The 18131-nt window shown below is 39.1% G+C and overlaps 1 long non-coding RNA gene across 5 annotated transcripts in view; it reads right to left on the bottom strand.

Annotated features, from left to right (window-relative positions):
- LOC309632770 overlaps positions 1-18131 on the bottom strand; it is a 114788-nt gene that overhangs the window by 57339 nt on the left and 39318 nt on the right. Inside the window, exon 4 of one of the 5 annotated variants that reach the window (XR_014247052.1) lies at positions 766-5831. The exons of 2 other annotated variants lie outside the window; for them this stretch is intronic. This is a non-coding gene — a long non-coding RNA (uncharacterized lncRNA). Of the gene's footprint in view, positions 1-765; positions 5832-13294; positions 14561-18131 lie in introns of those variants that run through there. 2 more of the 5 variants (XR_014247053.1, XR_014247054.1) reach the window with 2 other exon arrangements.

Raw genomic sequence — 18131 nt, 5'->3', positions numbered from 1 at the left:
TTGACATAAAATTATTATAGTATCTTTCCCTTAAGAATATGAATAAAAATGAAAAGAAAAGCAGGTTTTTACAGTGGAATAATGCACTCTCTCTCTCTTTCTCTGTGGGCTTGCCAAATTTCTTTAGCAATATGTTAACACTTGTAAACATTTAAGTTCAGTGTCAGTTAAAGATATTCAAAAGTAGATGTACTAGATAAGGGAGACACGTGTCTAATAAATGTTTATGATGTGACACTGACAGAATATAGGCTGCTATAATCAAGACAGCAATAATAACTTAAAAGTTTTTTTATACGTGCAAAGCATTTGGGAAGGAGTATTTGGTGTGGTGAGCAAAAACAACCGAGTGTGGCAGTTGGTGACATGAAAGGAATCAAAATGTAAGCCCTGCTGAATCATCAGCATCCTGGAGACACTAGAATGAGTTTCTTTGCTAGAAGTTTTTCCCACTACACGATGATAAATGTTTTCAAGGAAAAATGGAATGAAATTTCTCCATTGTGTGAGTCACATCTCTCTTAGTTGCAAATGACTGAACTCATCTTGAACTCGTTTAGGTAAAATGAGAAATGCTGATTCATGGAATGTCATGAAGAACTGAACAATCAAACCATGGGAACTTCAGGGATGCAGATGGATTTCCAGAAAAACTGAAACAACTGGTCAAACACTACTGGGGACTCTCTCTCCAGCTCTTGCTTCTGCTTCTCTCTCTGTGATGTCTCCTTTCTCTTTCACTGGAGATCGGCTTCTTCTACATGGCAAGAAACACTGCTGTCAACACTTCCTGAGTTCTATATCCTGAAACTTCTACCATGGGTGATGGATTAAATTACACTTTCTCTGGTGAAAAGGGAGATTTTGTTACCTCAACTGGGAGATTTTGTCCCTTTCTAGACCAATTTACTGTTCTCTGGGGCAGGGGGAATGGAGTTATATACAAACATGGACATTTTCTCAGAACCACTTGGTTTGACTGGGGGAAGAGCATTTCCAAAAGGATGGGAGTAAAGTTTACAGAAAGAGGTACATTGGACAGATAAAATAATAGTTCTTCACTAGTTCAAACAATCCCCATGATATTTTCAGTATTTTATAAAGAGAGTTTAAAAATGTTCCCAAACTATGACAGCAAATTTAATCTTATAATATTTTCTTTTTGGATTGTTTTATTTATAATCTACCTGAAACATTTTCAAATAAACAATCAACATGAGGAAATGGATGTTCTGTCTTCTTGAAAATGAGTTCAAGCCCATAGACTCAGAACCAAAGGACCTGAGGTCAGGCTTAAAATAAATCTAAAAGAGCTAAATTTCTAATCAAAATTAAATTTGCAAAACTAGAAGGTTGGTACTGTACTTTCCCAGTTTACTATTATTTATTTCTATTAGGATTGATTAAGAGTAAGGGTGGTGTAAAATATGGAATCAGAAAACTCATGTATTAGTTTTCTATTGTATAAAAAATCATTATGAACTTAGTGGTTTAAAATAATGCCCATTTATTATTTCACAGTTCTTGTGGGTCATAAGTCTGGGCACAGTGTGGCTCAGCTGAGTTCTCTGCTTACAGTCTCACAAGGTTAAAATCAAGGTTTCAGCTCAGGTTGCTGGATCCCCTTCTAAGCTCACTTGTAAGCAGAATTCATTTCCTCCTCATGCCTTCTACATGGCTCCTGCCATCTTCAAGCCAGCAAGAGCACACTGAATACTTCTCACACTTTGAATCTCTTTGACTTCCACATTCTGCCATCTCTCTGATTTCTCTTTTATCATCAGCAGGAGAGGTTTGTAAGGGTGCATGTGACTAGATTAGGTCCACCTGGATAACCTTTTTTTAAGGTCAACCATGCCATATAACACAGCACAATCATGGGAATGAATAATGTCTCATCACATCCACACATTGTAAGAATTAGGGTGTGGAATCTTAGCAGTCATTCCCAGAAATTCTGTCTACTAATACCTGGTTTCTGGGTTGGACTTTACCATGTATTAGCTACTTAACTCCCCTGAGCCTCAGTTTCATCTTTGATAAAAGTAAGTTTTAATATTATCTGCCCTCCTTATCTCATAGGATATATGTTAGGTTTAAATGTAAGAGAGTATGCCAAACAATCTTCAATTCAGTTAAACATTACTGTATCTCATTGGGGATACAAAATTCCATACACTTGTAGACTTCGAAGGAATATGAATATGTAAGATATTGCTTTTTATAATAAATACATTCCTATGAGCTGAAAAATTTAATATCTGACAGAAAAAGTTAACTTTCTGATTTATGTTTTCTAATTATGCAAACCTTATAATCTCAAACATAGCAAGCAAGACATTCCAAAGTCAAAAAAAAAAAAAAAGTAGTTATTTTAAAAGGGCTCCAGCCCAAATATATCAACTAAACTATCCAGGTTGCCTAAAAACAATGAAATCTCTTCAAATTCTCAAATTGGCTTTTGGCTTTAATGTAGCACCAGATATGCAAATGAATAACTTCAGACCCTGATTATTCTTATCTCCACCCCCACCATCCGGTCCTCTGAGAAGCAGGTGCTAAGATGAGATTAGATTTGCAAGAGATTTGCTGAAGGAGACCTTGTGGGAGAAAATGGAGTGGGAGCTGGAAAAGACTGGGAGGGCTGACAGACCACAATGCAGGACTGATCTCTGTGAAGGAGAGAGGGAAGGAAGTCAAGGAAGAAAGGCCTTAAGATTTCAATTCAGAGAAAGTCTTGGCAAGGCTAATCGGGAGTCCTTAAGCTAAAGCTGCCCGTCAGAGGAATCCTGCATCTTCCAGGAATGGGCCTGCCTTAGCAGCCCTGCTGTGCTTAGTCATGGCTGGGAGCAGCCACAGAAAGCATGGCCTCAGCACAAATGGGTGATGAATTTCAGAGGGCAGCATCTGGGACCATCAGTCTACTCTGCTTCCCGCAGTGGCCACCGTAACTACTATCCCAGCAATCTGTTTTCTGGTACATTCATGGGATAAGGTTCTCCTCTTTCATCCCTTCAAATGCTAGGTCATTGAAAGGCTGATTTTTCAAATTCATGCAGCATCTCTGACTGAATACTTTCCATTCATCACATTTTACTTGATTTAAAAAATACTTTTACTAACTAACCCAATTCACCCTTATCATCCTGGTTGCTTCTTCTGTCTTCTCCTTATAAATATTATTATTGTAAGGCATGCACGATGGCCTGGATCCTGAACCTCCAATCCTTGATGAGCAACCAGTAGTGATTATAGATTCCTAACTGCACAAATACATCAGAGAAAAAAATTTCATTACTATGAACCTGGGTTTGGACCCCAAATGCTTTCAGGATTTCCTTAATGGATAAAAGGGACAACTGATCTGAGTCACAAGGACTCCTTCTCCTTGGTGGTCTGACATTGGCCTGGAAAAAGACTTGCATCATGTTGTCTATGATTGCTTTAGTTTGGTTCCTTCTTGTCCTTTTAAGTGGAAGGAAGAGCAGGGAAGGTGTCCCTTAGAGTGACCGTATACTGTACAAATGAAAGGGAGCACTACTAACATTGCCAGGACAACCATCATAACCAGGATGGTCCTGAGATAACTGGGTTAAACGGTCACTCTAGGGTCTCTCCTCTCAAGAGTGAGGGGGACTTCAACCTCTTATCTCACCAAGGACATGGTAAGAAAGAGAGCAGTGCAGTGATTTAAGAGAAATGTCTGAAAAGAGAGTGATGCAGAAAGATAGAACTTTTATCCCTTCTTCTTTCTCAAAACATACCTCCTAGAACTCCCAGTTCACTTAGGTGTCTTTGTTCCAGAGCTTTTGCTTTCTGGAGCAAAGGTGGGGACAGGTGGGCGGGCCAGCAAGGGGTGGGTGTGGAGTATGCTCCCTTCAGGGCTTCTCCAGAATCATTTCTGTAGATGATTACCAGCTTGGATCATTTGTACTTGGGGATTCTTGATTGTTTTCCAGCGTAAGCAGGACGCATCTTCTTGAAGGGTACTTTTTTTTTTTTTTTTCAGTAATTTGATGGGAAATTTCTTTTATATTAAATCAAACCCAGATATATACTAATGGATTAGAATGTGAAATTCATCTGGATTTTAAAAATAAATTGTGAGACTTCAAAGATATATTGTCCTTAGGAGCCACTTTATACTCCTGTTTAGATCTTCCTCTACATATTATTATTCACTATTCTAAGCTATTAGTTATATCTTATTGGAAAAGTTTGAAAAGACCTACCCAAGAAATTATCGAGTGTATCCTCAACGTTCTCTTAACTCTTTTGTCTCTTTCCAAAATTGGATCAAATGACATTGGACAATAACAGCTTCCTACTGTTTGGACAGCCATCTGAGGATATCACTGTAATTGATAATTCAGTCCAGATTACCCAATGTGCAACAAGACTCAAGGCAGCCAGAACACCCTATGATAGATGGAAATGAGCTATAAGTAGGTGTGGAGATGAGCCAGAATTTATTCCTTCAGTAGTATTTATTGAGTGCCTCCTATGTGCTGGCAGCTGTTCTGGAAACTGTGATATAGCAGTGAACAAGCCAGATAAAGGGCTTCTTCTCACGGAACATAACAAACCTGACAGAGAACAAATATTGATAAAAACTAATAAATAAGAAAATAAGTTAAAGCATTCCAATATCTTTAACTGATGGGATGAAAATAAAGCAGGAAAGGGTTCCAGCCTCCTTGGTGTGGGACACAGTGATGGTTTCTCTGAGAAAGTGACATTTGACCTTAGACAAAACTAAGCAAGAGGAGGCAGTCAGATGAAAATGAGGGAAGAATCTTTCAGGAAGTAGCAATGGCAGGGGCAGAGAACTGGAGCCAACTTGGCCCTTTGGAGGAACAGAGAGGAAGGGTGTGTGTGGACCACGGTGGATGAAGGGGAGATTGATTGTAGAGACAGGCAGGGGCTTGGCCACACAGAGCTCTGTAGGTCATGGAAAGGAGTTTGGCTAATATTCTAACTACAGTGAGAATTTACTGGAAGGTCTTAGCTGGGGAATGTTATCACTCTCCAGATTACCCAAATAGTAAAACCATCTCTTCCTGAATTACTTGGCTAAAAAGGATATTATGGCTGTGGATACGCATGAAGATTAAGCAGAACATGGAAGAAGGGTCTCAACTAAAATTGACCTCACTTCAATGTGAGAGGAGGATGAAATGGTAGCTAGCAATGTTTAAAGGATGTAAAGATGACTTTTAATAATGAATAAAAAGTTAAATTTTATTATGGAGAAAAATGCTATACATTTCAAAAGGAACTCACATTCAAAACAATTGAAAAAAGTCTAGGATGTTTACAACAGTAAGCCTTTTAAGATACATGGAAAATTCACATATCTAGAGCTTGATTTCTAAGGAGCTCAGACTTCATTGTATATAATATGTTAGGAAATTTTGTTTATTTATAATTTAACCTACTTGAGTCAAAAATCACAAGGAAGTTTGAGGAATCTGAATAACATCTAAAACGGCCACTTAAATAGATTCAAAGTCAAGAGTATCAGTGCAGTGTTTCTTTGATATGATCACCCCTCCTCCCCAGGGTATTAAATAAGGGGGGGTGTGAACTTTAACCTGAAATGGAAAACACTGCAATCATATTTCCAGGGAAAGAGAAGTGAAATAGGAAAAACAAAAACAAAAAGTAGAGTTTGCACATCTCAGACCGATTTGCCTTGGCATGTGAATCATTTAACAGGAAGAAACATGGACTGATTCAGCTTGAGTGAGTTCTTTCTGTCCCTGTTGAGGTCCTTGCTTGGTGTGGGCCCTGCCGCTCTCCTCAGACCTTGCTTCCCTCCTCCTTTCTCACTGTAGAGAAACAGGAAGTGTTGTTTATTAATAAGCCTGACCGGGGTCACACCCAAGGTAGTAACAGCGCTTTACTTCTCCTGGTCTTGGGGAGAGGCTCAAGGATCAGGGACAAGCTCCTGGTTAGAGTGAGAGACAAGGCCAGACTCTGAAGAATAACTCACAACTAGCATTTGACACAGGCCCCTAGAGTGACTGAGAGCATCTCTGCCTGTATAAGATCTCATCAGTTCCTCGCAATCCTCTGGTGACAACTTATAACAGAGAGACAGCTGGGGCCTCACAGGAGAAGGAGTTTGCCCAAGACCAAGGGGTGAGATCCGGACCTTCTGACTCCTGGGGCTGTGCCATCTTCCATTCATCATGGCTCCTTGGCAGACGTTTTATAACACAGGGGAGAGGTGCCCAGGGTGGGGTCTCCTAGCTCGCTCGTCATGAGCTGGTCTTTCCCCTTTGCCTTTCAGTCGTTATCTCATGGCCACCTTCAGTCAGCTCCTGGAATGGGGTCATCCCTTGCCTGACATAGGCTGAGGCACATTAAACTTGAAAATCAGGGGTGGAGGGTGGGTGGAGAGAGAGAAAGAGAGAGAGAGATAGAGAGAGAGAAGTGCCCGACATATTATGGCATGTTCGCTACTTCACCCCACCCCACTCCCTCTCAACAGGCAGAAAGTACCTAAAGAAGATTATTGCTATGAGGGGCATAACAAGCTAAATGGGTGTTACCCATCTGAAAAATCTTAGCAATGTCAAAAAGCCACTTGAGACAACAAGGCACCTGCTGTTCTGTCCTCATTCCTTACCCGTCCTTGGCTTTGGGAAGAGGAACTTTCTGGAAGAAGGACCTTTGTGGAGAAAAGAGGAGGGGAAGGTGTGTGCATTCTAGGCTCTGAAACAAATCAGTGACAAGTTGTTCCATAGGCTGACAGTTTTCCCCTCATCTTTCCTTTCTAGCAGCCATATGTCTCATTGTCAGAGACTTAGAGGAAAAGCAGTAGTAAGAATATAATGTAATCCCTTAAGTATATTCACCACAAGGTAGCTCCAACCATACTAAATTTATCAGTGTAATTCCAACCCAAGTGTGGTCTGTGATCCAACAGGTAAGTGACCTCACTGAAATTCATGTGGTCACAGTGGCTTTGGCTTTCTTGGCATATACAAATTGTTGTGTTCATTTTCTTCACACCAAGTGCTTAGTACAGAATTAAGTGGATTGGGAAATCTCATGAAAACTATTAACCTAAACAGTTCCTGTTTATGGGCATATGTGACCATCCTAATCAGTAACTTACTTTGAGAAAGCGTGGGCATTGGAGTCAGGCTGCTGGGGTATGAATCCTTAGGCTACCACTGTTTCACTCTGTGATAATGGGAAAGTTACATAACATTTCTGTGCCTCAGTTTCCTCATTAAATATGGGCAAAATAATTGTGCCTATCTCATAGGATTATTGTGAGGCCCAAGTACAAAATATATAGTGCGCCCTGCCTGGAATATAGCAATTGTCTGTTAAAATGACAATGAAGATAATGTAGATGTATCTTAACATGTAATTGTAATTTTGCTTACTCAAGGCCGAGTATTTTAATTTAATAGGGTTTGCCAAACACAATGAAGTCTCTGGGATTTCAAGACCATGGCTTCATTGCTCCCTCATTTTTATGCTACTTCTTTTGAACAGGCCCGCAAATCCCAGCTAATGACTCAAGACTTTTCAGCAGGTGTATATTATGCTGACTTCACCCTCATGTGCCCTCAGGTTATCACCCATCAAGTCATGGTAGCAAAGAAGTATGTTGGTGGGAAATAAATGAGGAAGAACAAGGACAAAAAAAGTGTCATGAGTTTATTCGCTGACAATATTTATTATGCAGTGATCATTCTTCAGATGTGTTTGTTCTGTGTTCTACTGTAAATATGGAAGAAATATCATTGCTCAATAGCTGCCTTGGTCACTTACCAGGTGGATTTGTAAGGTACAGGTATCTCAGGGTGCCTTCAAAATACAGTGCCATTTTTGCACTGAAGCTTTCATGATGGGTGCCAGACTGGGTCAGTCATGATTGAAAGACAGCGCCATCTTCAGGCTAGTTGTTCATAATAAAATAAATTCCCTTACCTCATCATGTTCTTGGGACCTTTATCAAGCAGAGCTTTTTAGTGGGCTTGAGATTTAGCAGAAAAATTAAAATGATAACTAATATCTCAATCCCAGTAGATTGCAAGTCTCAGTGAGGCAGCATGAACTTTAGCATGAGCTCAAGCTTTGGCCTCAGTCAGACTTTCATTCAAACACTGGTTGAAAGTTTGCTATATGACCTTGGCACTAGTATTGAACTTTATGAGGAAATTATCTCAGAAATATGAGCAATAAAACCTTTCCCTTTAGTAGTAGTGAGGACTCAATGAGACTGACATTATACTGATCTATATTGTAGGTGTTCAACAAATATGAATGTCTTTGTTTTATTCTTTCCCTGTCTCTTTCTTCCCAGTCTCTTAGTGCCATTTGGGAGCCCAGCTTTACAAGCCTAAATTTTTTTGCCAATAGCAAGCCAGACCCTGGAGGAGGCATAAGCGATTTGGGAACTTTGAAGCTTTCTGCTAAATGGCAGCCAGGGGCCAGAGTCAGTATTTGTACTTTGCAGCACATTGGTCAGCTGTTCCAGCAAATCAGGTTCGCTGAGAGCATGAGAGATACTAAGGAGTGTTTCCCAATGAACTACTGTGTATGGAAGTGCTTTGTAAGATGTTGAGGGCTCTAGGATTGTATGGTATTACTATCACTATTGTCAGCACTTATCCCTTTTCCTTCTCATTCTACAGGTTAGGAAATTGAGATCTAGAAAGACAAAAAGTGATTTTCCCAAGCATATATATCATCCTCATCCTCATTCTGATCGTAGCAAACATAGTGCTTGCGTTGTTCCGTCTTCTGATCTAGACACTTTACATGTATCATCAGTAACTCTGGTAACTGGTAATCTTTATCACAACCTTATGAGGTGGTTACTATTATCCCATCTTACAGATGAAGAAGCAGAAGCACAGAGAGGTCCCACAGTTAAGTGGCTAGGATTTGAACCTTAGCAGTCTGACTCCAGAGTAATCATTTTGACAACTATGCTATACACATACACACTTAAAAATAAAAATGGTCTCAGATGATGAATACAGGTCTCTTTTATGTTTGATTTTTTTTTTTTTTTGCTTATGGGATCTTAGTTCCCTGACCAGGAATCGAACCCATGCCCCCTGCAATGGAAGCGCAGAGTCCTAACCACTGGACCACCAGGGAATTCCCTGTTTGATTCTTTTTTCACTCCATAACACATTCTGATATATTACTTAACTTTTGAGAATGTTTTAAAGATTAAAACAATGCACAAAATGTATTGGTTACATAAAAAGAGGAAATAGCTGCTAAAGTCAACCAAACTAATTTAAAGATAGCTTTGAGATACCCTCCTATGAGGCTGATGATGGCAGAGATGAAGAGTGGGTAGGAGGTTTGTTCCAAAAGAATTATAAGACACGTCTTCTACAGTCTAGCTGAGGAGAGAAACGAAAATAGAGTAAGGTCCAGTAGAAGTTGGGGAAGAGAGATGAATTTGCATGGAGCAGGTAAGGGTTTCAGGTGAGAGATGGGGCTGAAGGAGGCCTCAAGAGGTGGGAGAGGCTAAAGAGTTGGCATGTGCTATTGTTAGGATGACCAAGGACCCAGAAATAATGTCAGATTAGAAATGGATAAAAAAAATCCCCAAAACCCAAGCCTGCTTAGGTTGGAGAAGAAAAGAGTCAGCGAGATATGAAGGCTTACTTTTAATGTCTTATGGTTGTCATGTGGCAAGGGGATTAGATTATCTGTGCTGTTCTAGAGGACAGAAGTAGGGCAAATGTATGCAAGTAGAGGGTGGAAGATTTAAAACCAAAATGGAGAAGGACCTTCCAATATCAACTACAATACAGTATAACAGCAACAACGACAAAAAGGACTACTTTTGTCATCATGTCAGTAGATAGATATGTAAACAGAGGCTGGATTACTGGTAACATTGTAAAGGGAGACAAACCAAACTGCAGAACAATATTGTATTATGTTCCCATTTTATAAAACATATATGTATCATAAGCATACAAAACTACACCAAACTCAAACACTTGCCTTGTATAATCTTTTTTTTTCATATTTAATGAACATATATTAAATAATTTAGAACAACCTACAATAAATTTTTTTTTTAATTTGGGAAAGCTTAGGAAGGTTAATTACATTTACCGAGGTCACAACTAAATGCCAAGATTTGAATCTATCTCTGATTTAAAGTCTAATCTTTATTTAGGAAACCACAATTCCACCTTTTATGGGATTAAGAAGGGAATGAGTAGACAAAACGTAGAGGTAGTAAGTATACAATACTATGCTGTAGGAGATTAGGAGCTTCTAAAACAGCAAATAGCAGATTTGGGGAGTATAACTGGAAAGTGACAAAGGGGACAGTTAAGTCAGTTGGAACTGAATCATGACAAAGCAGGGCTGTTGGGGACACAGCAGCCAGGGTATAGTCATCCTGGCAAGTCGCAGATGTGGAGTCAGGATGGAGTGTGGCCTTCCTCTTTAATTTTAAAGCCCTTATAACAAACAAAAATGTCCACCAACAAATGTTATGCTTATTTGTATCTTTTAAGCTATTTTATTTTTTAAGTAACTTCTTATCCTCTAACAATAATTATTCTCTTGAAACAAAAGAATACTTTTCTCTATTTTTCTATGTAAGTTAGAAGTCATACTTGTTATGTGGGAATAGAAGAGGTCCTGGCTACTTGGGTACAGAATGGAGTCTAGGCGTGTTAGGACCAGAAGTGGTCTTAGGTGAGTTAAAACCTGACACCATTATTTACACCACAATTGTGGTCTGCCTCCAAGATAGAGTGAGGCGTTTTACAATCACCAGCTTTATGAGTGGTAGCTATAAAATAATCAATCTTTTAAAGCAAACATACCACAATGTCTGCATCCAAATGCAAATTGTCCTTCAGAGCTGTGACCTTGGGAAACTTTTCACATACATTGGCATAAAATATATTTAAACTCTTCACTGGAAACATCCTTTGGACCCACTTTCTCTGTCTCTCTGTCTCTCTGTCTGTCTCTCTCTGTCACACACACACACACACACACACACACACACACAAACACACACTATTTTAAGGTATACTTCATTTTTAACCAAAAATGTTTTATCTTGCTTGATAACCAATTTTATTTCCCAGAGGACTGGCTGTGAAAGCCTCTGGCTATTAGAAAAATCAAATCTATCATTAAAAGACTGACTGTTACCACTGAAGAGGTAAAAATAAATGTGGTGCTGACTATGAAGACCATACACAAAGAAGAGCTGCAAAGATATTTGGAATATTGGTAGTATCCTTAGCATAAGAGAATGGTTTTCCAAGATGCTAGTTTGAAGGATATATTTAAATGTCTAATTGTTAAAATATTTATAACATGAAAACTAACAAAATGCACTTCATATTCCAACTTGTTTAAGATACATTTATGGTCACTGTTGCTCCTCACACTGAACACATGATCAACAGTTCCACACCCAGAGGTAAGGAAGATCTATGGTAAATACTGTGTTGGTGAAGGTATGAAAAAGCAGTCACATTTATACACTCACTGGAGGAAGTGTATACTGGAAAAACTTTGGGAGGATAAGTTGAGAATATCAAAATTCAAAATGCACTTGCTGTTCTATTGAACAATGATGATTTGAGCCTATAGATATGTTCACAAATATATACAAACATATATGCAAACTATGTTCATTGCAGTATTGTTTGTAATAAGAAAATATTAAGAACAAACCCAATGTCCATCAATAGGGAAACTGGTCAATAAAGTATGGTATATCTGAAGAATAGAATAATATACAACAATTGAAAGAATAAAGTAGTTTATAGATGCAGGTCTATAAAACATATTGTTAAATAAAAAAGCCAAGTAAAAAACTGTTTATGTTTCTCAATTTAGGAAAAACTATATACATGTATGTACATTTCATGATAAATATCTGGAAGGGTACATAAGAAAATGTGATGGCAGTTACATTGGGGGAATAAGATAAGAGGTCTATTATGGGTGAGAAAATAACTTTTTACAGTATACTCTCTTGTATGTTTAATTTTTTTTATCACATGCATGTATTCTTTTCAAAATAATAAAAACACATTTAAAAGCTAAAATATACAGCAAAGGAATGTATTGACTAAGGTGTGGTTGAGAACAAGATTTGATCTTCTTTCAAAAGTGGTGAACTAAACTTTTGATTCTTGTTCTTTGGTTCTACTTTGGTGGGGAGGAAGGTGTGAGTTCTGGGAAGTAGTGAAAACAGTGATCAAACCAGAATGTGAAGAAGTGTCAGAGCTTTTTATTTGAAGGTGAAGTATTGAGCCTAAAAGAATGATATTTTGTGTTAAACCTTTCACACTGTCTGATCTCTTTTACTTAAACACTAAACAAACAAAAAATTTTTTATTTTTGGACACTTGACCAATTATTAGCCTTTTGGGGCTAAATGTTTTCTTTAAAAGTAAAGTAAGTATGCCTCGGACATTGTCACATAGCAAATCTTAAGGATGAATTGGTTTCATTAAATTGCCTCCCTCTCTCCCAGCTGGTAACGTACAGAGATGCTGAGTTTATGAGAGCTTTAATGAGGGAAGATGGGAGATCATTTTAGAGGAAAGGAAGAATTGGGGGACACTTTTGTGTTTTGGGGGGAAACTTTGAAGGCGTTTAGTGTTCTGCATAGGTCCACTGAGGATCTTGGGTAGAGAAAGGGAGAAGAGAAATACAGTGAGGAAGGGAGGCTGGAGGAGCCAAAAGACCAATTTTGACCCTGTCATGGTTTTAACAAGGGTGGGTTCTGGAGGGGGAAGATTGTGGATTCACTGAATGAGATGCTGAACTACGAAAACTCTCTCTAGGGCACTTCAAACTAAATTGGGATGGCTTTCAACAGCAGAAGTCTTTTGCCTACTTCTCTAGTACTGAAACAAAGGCAACTTTCTCAATCTAAGGGGAATAGAAGGGTGAAATAAGAGCATGGACTCAGAGAGAACTGTGTTCAAAAAAAGGGTTAAGACATTACAACTGGTTAGCCTTGGGCGAATTATTTAATCCTTTCATGCCTCAGTTTCCTCATTTGGAAAACGCTGATCATATTACCTCATGGGATATTTGTAAAATCAGATATAAAATTTAAAAATTTTCTGACTCCTATAAATTTTATTGGCTCAGTACATATTTTGCAATATGGGAACAACTTTTTGTTTGAAGAGTTAGTATTTGTTTCATAATATGTCATTGTTTACTTCCAATGTAGTATAATTATTATTATTTTTTGTTATCACTATCATTACTTATGGAGTACCTAGTATGTTTTAAACCTGGCTCTAAGTGTTTTATATGAAGCATTTCTAAACCTAATAACCATTTGGATGGCAAGGTCTATCCCATTTTATAGATGAGAAAACTGAAGCTCAGAGAGGTTAAGTAAGGAATAAGTAGGAAGGTCAAGTTTTGACTCTCTCTTCCAAATAACTGAAGGCATAAGGCAATGGATCAGGTTCCAGAGTGATAGGGAGGAGCATTAGTTTGGTCCCTCAGCTGCAAAGCATGAAACCAGGGGAGCCCCACAGACTCCAGAGGTGAACTATGTTTGAGAGCTGGGAAGACTGAACGGTCTGCTCATCATTAGACAGGAGCTAGAGAGAGACAGATATACGGCTACCGGACTGAGTTGAGAGATACCATGGAAGGGAGGAAGAGGATCCTGAGAGATTTCTGGAAGTTCTGAGAGTTATAGCAACTTCACCAACAGGGAGACAGGCTAGGGTAAGACAGGGCACACCTCTTCAGGATGTGGAGTATGGCTGGTACGTTGTTCTTTTTCCTTACTCTTCATTATTCTTTGCAATATTATTTTACCTAGGTTAGATGTTAAACATTTCTTGTTGCTTAGTGAGGTTAATCACAAACACTAAAATTTCATTTGTAACAACATGTAATTTCTAGAGATTTTAAGATTTCCAAACAGTGTTTCATGGTTTTCCATCATGTTCCCTCCCCTCATTACTTTATAGTATGATTTGAAATTATTGTCCATCTTGGAGTTTCAAGACAGAAATTGTGGTCAAGGTACTTGGAAAAAAGCCATCTATAGGTAGAAAAGTGCTACCCTTTCTAGTTTCTAGTCCAGAGAAGCAAAACTATCCAATTTTCGTATGTATCATATTTGGAGCTGAGCTGACTTTAAAAGCAGGTGATTTTTCTCTTTCATCTGTAATAAATAATGGTGCTTAGAGCAATGCATGTTTACTGGTAACAAATTCCACCAATGGGTGTGGTGAAAAGCTGAGCGTGTGTGGACTGTGCAGCTTCTGCTATTGTCTGCAGCATTTCCTCTCTTGTCTCGGCGGTTCGTGCTTTCTCAGGCAAGGGCAGTGGCAGGTCCAGATAAATGTCTGGGTTTTCTCACTCCAGGGATGAGGCGGTGGGGGTGGGGGTGGAGTTGTCTTTCTGGCACGGATTCCATTGTGGGGATTCCATGGTCTGTCTTTAAAACACATAGTAAACTGGGGCAACCAGCCTCATAAGTTAAATGCTTTCCTTGTTGATATGAGGTGAGGAAAAGATGAATAGCTTTTGGGGAAAGAAACTGTGAGGATACAAAGGAAGAAGAAAAATAAGGCGTTAAGCATTGAGGAAGCCTTATGAGACAGATGAAGTGTGAAGGTAGATAATTCACTTTTTCAATTTCACATGGAGACAGTAACATAATCTTCTCTTTCTAAATCAATAAAGCCCTAGTGTCTGTTCTGCTCTGGGAGCACCAACAATTATATTGAGCCCCTAAATAAAGAGAGTCAACTTACATAACTGTTCTAAATCCCATCTTGCGGTGAGAGGCCTGAAAATTATAATATCCAGAATCAATACTTATAGTGTATGCATAAGAGGTGGTGCCCTTGAAGAGGATTAAGGCCTGTCTTGTTCACCTTCTGTCACGGGCATGTTTCTCTGTAAATGTTGTGTGGTAGCCTGATTTTTCTTAACAAAACTACTGGCCATCTTTGAGAAATACTCAACCTAAATAATGGAAAAAATATATTTATTTGCACATTTAATTTACGTATAGCAAAGCTAGCATACACTACAAACTGTTTTAGATACTAACAATACCTTGTCCTTTGTTTTACTCCACTAGGATGATGATAAATGTGGTTGGAGGAATGCTTGGTCTGGGTTGTTCCGGGCTTGTGTTTGCTTCTTCCTGTCATTTGGGTTTTGATTCACCTGCTGATCTGTGTCAGTGTCAGAGTGCTGGGTCACATCCTGCACTGTCCAGGTTTTAGGGGTCACTTTCTTTAATCAATGCTGATTTTTCCACTTAGGAGAATTCTGTCCCCTTTGGCAATTGTTCCAAATGTATCTTCTCAAATACAGACTCTTCAACTGTACTTACATGTATTGTATTGTGCAGGCTATTTCTTATCTTAGTTTTGAATTATCTAGATATGTGATATGCTGGAGGTGTGATTCCTGTTATTCAAGGATGATTTGCAAATTGTCTTGACCAATGTGCCTGCACAAGTTGGCTATGACTGGGTCTGTGTTGGGAAGGGCTTTAGAGACATCTGTGGCTTTGGTTGGAAGAAAGTTTCCTACTGAGAATTACCTAATGTTTAAATCTCTTTAGGCTGCTCTTGAGTCCCATGCTGCCTCCATGACTGCCCAGCCATACTGAATACTGTCCTCTTGCTATTTTGTTAAGAGTTTGCCATTTAATTTTTTTTTTTTTTTTTTTTTTATTTTTGGCCGTGTTGGGTCTTCGTTTCTGTGCGAGGGCTTTCTCTAGTTGTGGCAAGTGGGGGCCACTCTTCATCACGGTGCGCGGGCCTCTCACTATCGCGGCCTCTCTTGTTGCGGGGCACAGGCTCCAGACGCGCAGGCTCAGTAATTGTGGTTCACGGGCCTAGCTGCTCTGCGGCATGTGGGATCTTACCAGACCAGGGCTTGAACCCGTGTCCCTTGCATTGGCAGGCAGACTCTCAACCACTGCGCCACCAGGGAAGCCCAAGAGTTTGCCATTTTAAAAGCCATATACATGTGTAATCTCTCTATCTCTCTCTTACACACACATACCCACACACGCACACAATGATGAGTGACTCATAAACATGAAAAGTAAAAGTCTGAATTTTAACGCTGAGAAAAATTGTTATTGATAAGAAGCTGGTATAATATTTCTAAAAGTGGAAATTCATGAAGAAAATAGATTCTCAAGCACTTCCCAAATGCCAAGAACATTTTACCTGCATTTTCTCATTTAACAACTTTTAAATATAGGTATGTCTTTTATTTATTTATTTTTTTTAGTAAGATGTTAGCTATGAGTTTTTTCTTTCTTTTTTTTTTACTTAATTAATTTATTTATTTATTTTTGGCTGTGTTGGGTCTTCGTTTCTGTGCGAGGGCTTTCTCCAGTTGCGGCAAGCGGGGGCCACTCTTCATCGCGGTGCGCGGGCCTCTCACTACCGTGGCCTCTCTTGTTGCGGAGCACAGGCTCCAGACGCGCAGGCTCAGTAGTTGTGGCTCACGGGCCTAGCAGCTCCGCGGCATGTGGGATCTTCCCAGACCAGGGCTCGAACCTGTGTCCCCTGCATTAGCAGGCAGATTCTCAACCACTGCGCCACCAGGGAAGCCCTATAGATATGTCTTATCTCAGAGACAAGGCAACTTAGGTTCTGAAATGTGAAGTGACTTGCCAAGGCTATGGTAAGGTGCAGGGCCGGGCCGGGGGCCTGCTGTCGCTGACACCTGAGATCCCACACTCTTAATTATTCTCTGTGCTGGACTTTAGCTAATTTGCAGCTGCTCAATGCATTGCATTAAATTCACGATGCTGCTTTCATCATAGTAAAAGCAATAATAATCACACAACATGACAATTTGCAGTGGCTTCTGGCCAAGGCCATTGATTCAGAGTTGGAAACTCACATTTGTATAGTGCTTTTACTTTGTCAAACTTTAATAAGGGAAGTTTTCATATCTGAGGAAAACCGAAGTAATCTCTATTTAATATAGTAACATATCAAATTATTAATTTCACATATTTTAGTCAGTCTCTGCACCCATTATTATGTTTTAGAAAATGGAGAACTTAAAAATGCTTTTGACAACTTCTCTAAGGATAAGAGATGGTTAGGTGTTCCTTTCCAAGGCAACAGCTTCTTAATGAGAGAGTGGAGATGAGAATTCAGGTCCCTAACAGAGAGTTCATTGTACTTTCTAATACACCACACAATCTGGTGAAGAATCTCTCTAAAGATATGGGTTCCTCATCTATTAATAGCCCTTCTATTAATAATGTTCAGTGACTGGATATGCCTGGATCTTACTGGTGTTTGGAGAACTAAAAATGTTTTCAAAGTTATATCTAGAAAGTCTTTGGTGTTTCTTAAATATGTTATGTGATAAGCAACTGAAACTATGGCAGGAAGGAAGGAAATAAACATGAAGAATCTATTATTTGCCAGATGTATTAGTATGCACTTTACATATAATAACTTTGTGAGGCTGATATGAATTCCACTTTACAAGGGATAAAAAGTCTGAGAAATTAGTAATTTCCCATAAATTGTATGGATAGGAGGATTTTAATCTAGTCTGTCTAACACCAAAGTCTTTACACTTTACCCTGCCTCCATCTAGTTTGAAAATCAAATATATAGCTTTTCATGTCTGGACCACCTCAACAAAACAATTGGGCACTCTCTCACTGAAGTAACTCACACTAAAAATAAATACCCTTCTTCCTCCCATGAGCTTCCCAAGGTTGAAGGGAGGAACACAGGAGCTCTGCTAAGCATAGGAGTGCTGCCTAGAGTAATCTGAAATCAGAGGGTATCGTTCAGATCACTTTTTTCCCCTTTCTGAGACTGTCCCACTGATCTCTTATAAATTTTTGAAGTTTTTTATGATGGAGATGTTCAAGCATGCACTAAAGTAGAGAAAGTAGCATAATGAAAAAACTGGGTACCTAGCCCTGGCTCCAATATTGTCTGCCCTAATTTTATGCTCTGTATAATACTGCCATAAATTATGGTGTGTCTGTATTTGGTGGTGAGTAGATAACAAACCATATGCTTTTACCTTTTAGCCCCTGGTTCTCACCCCAGTACAGGATGGATATTTTTCCTTCCAATACTAAGTCTTAACTGGTTACT

The sequence above is a fragment of the Balaenoptera borealis genome, assembly GCF_965194805.1.
Source record: "Balaenoptera borealis genome assembly, chromosome: 8".
NCBI lineage: Eukaryota > Metazoa > Chordata > Mammalia > Artiodactyla > Balaenopteridae > Balaenoptera > Balaenoptera borealis.
The sequence above is the reverse complement of the archived record's forward strand: the minus strand, read 5'-3'. Positions and strand labels throughout refer to the sequence as shown.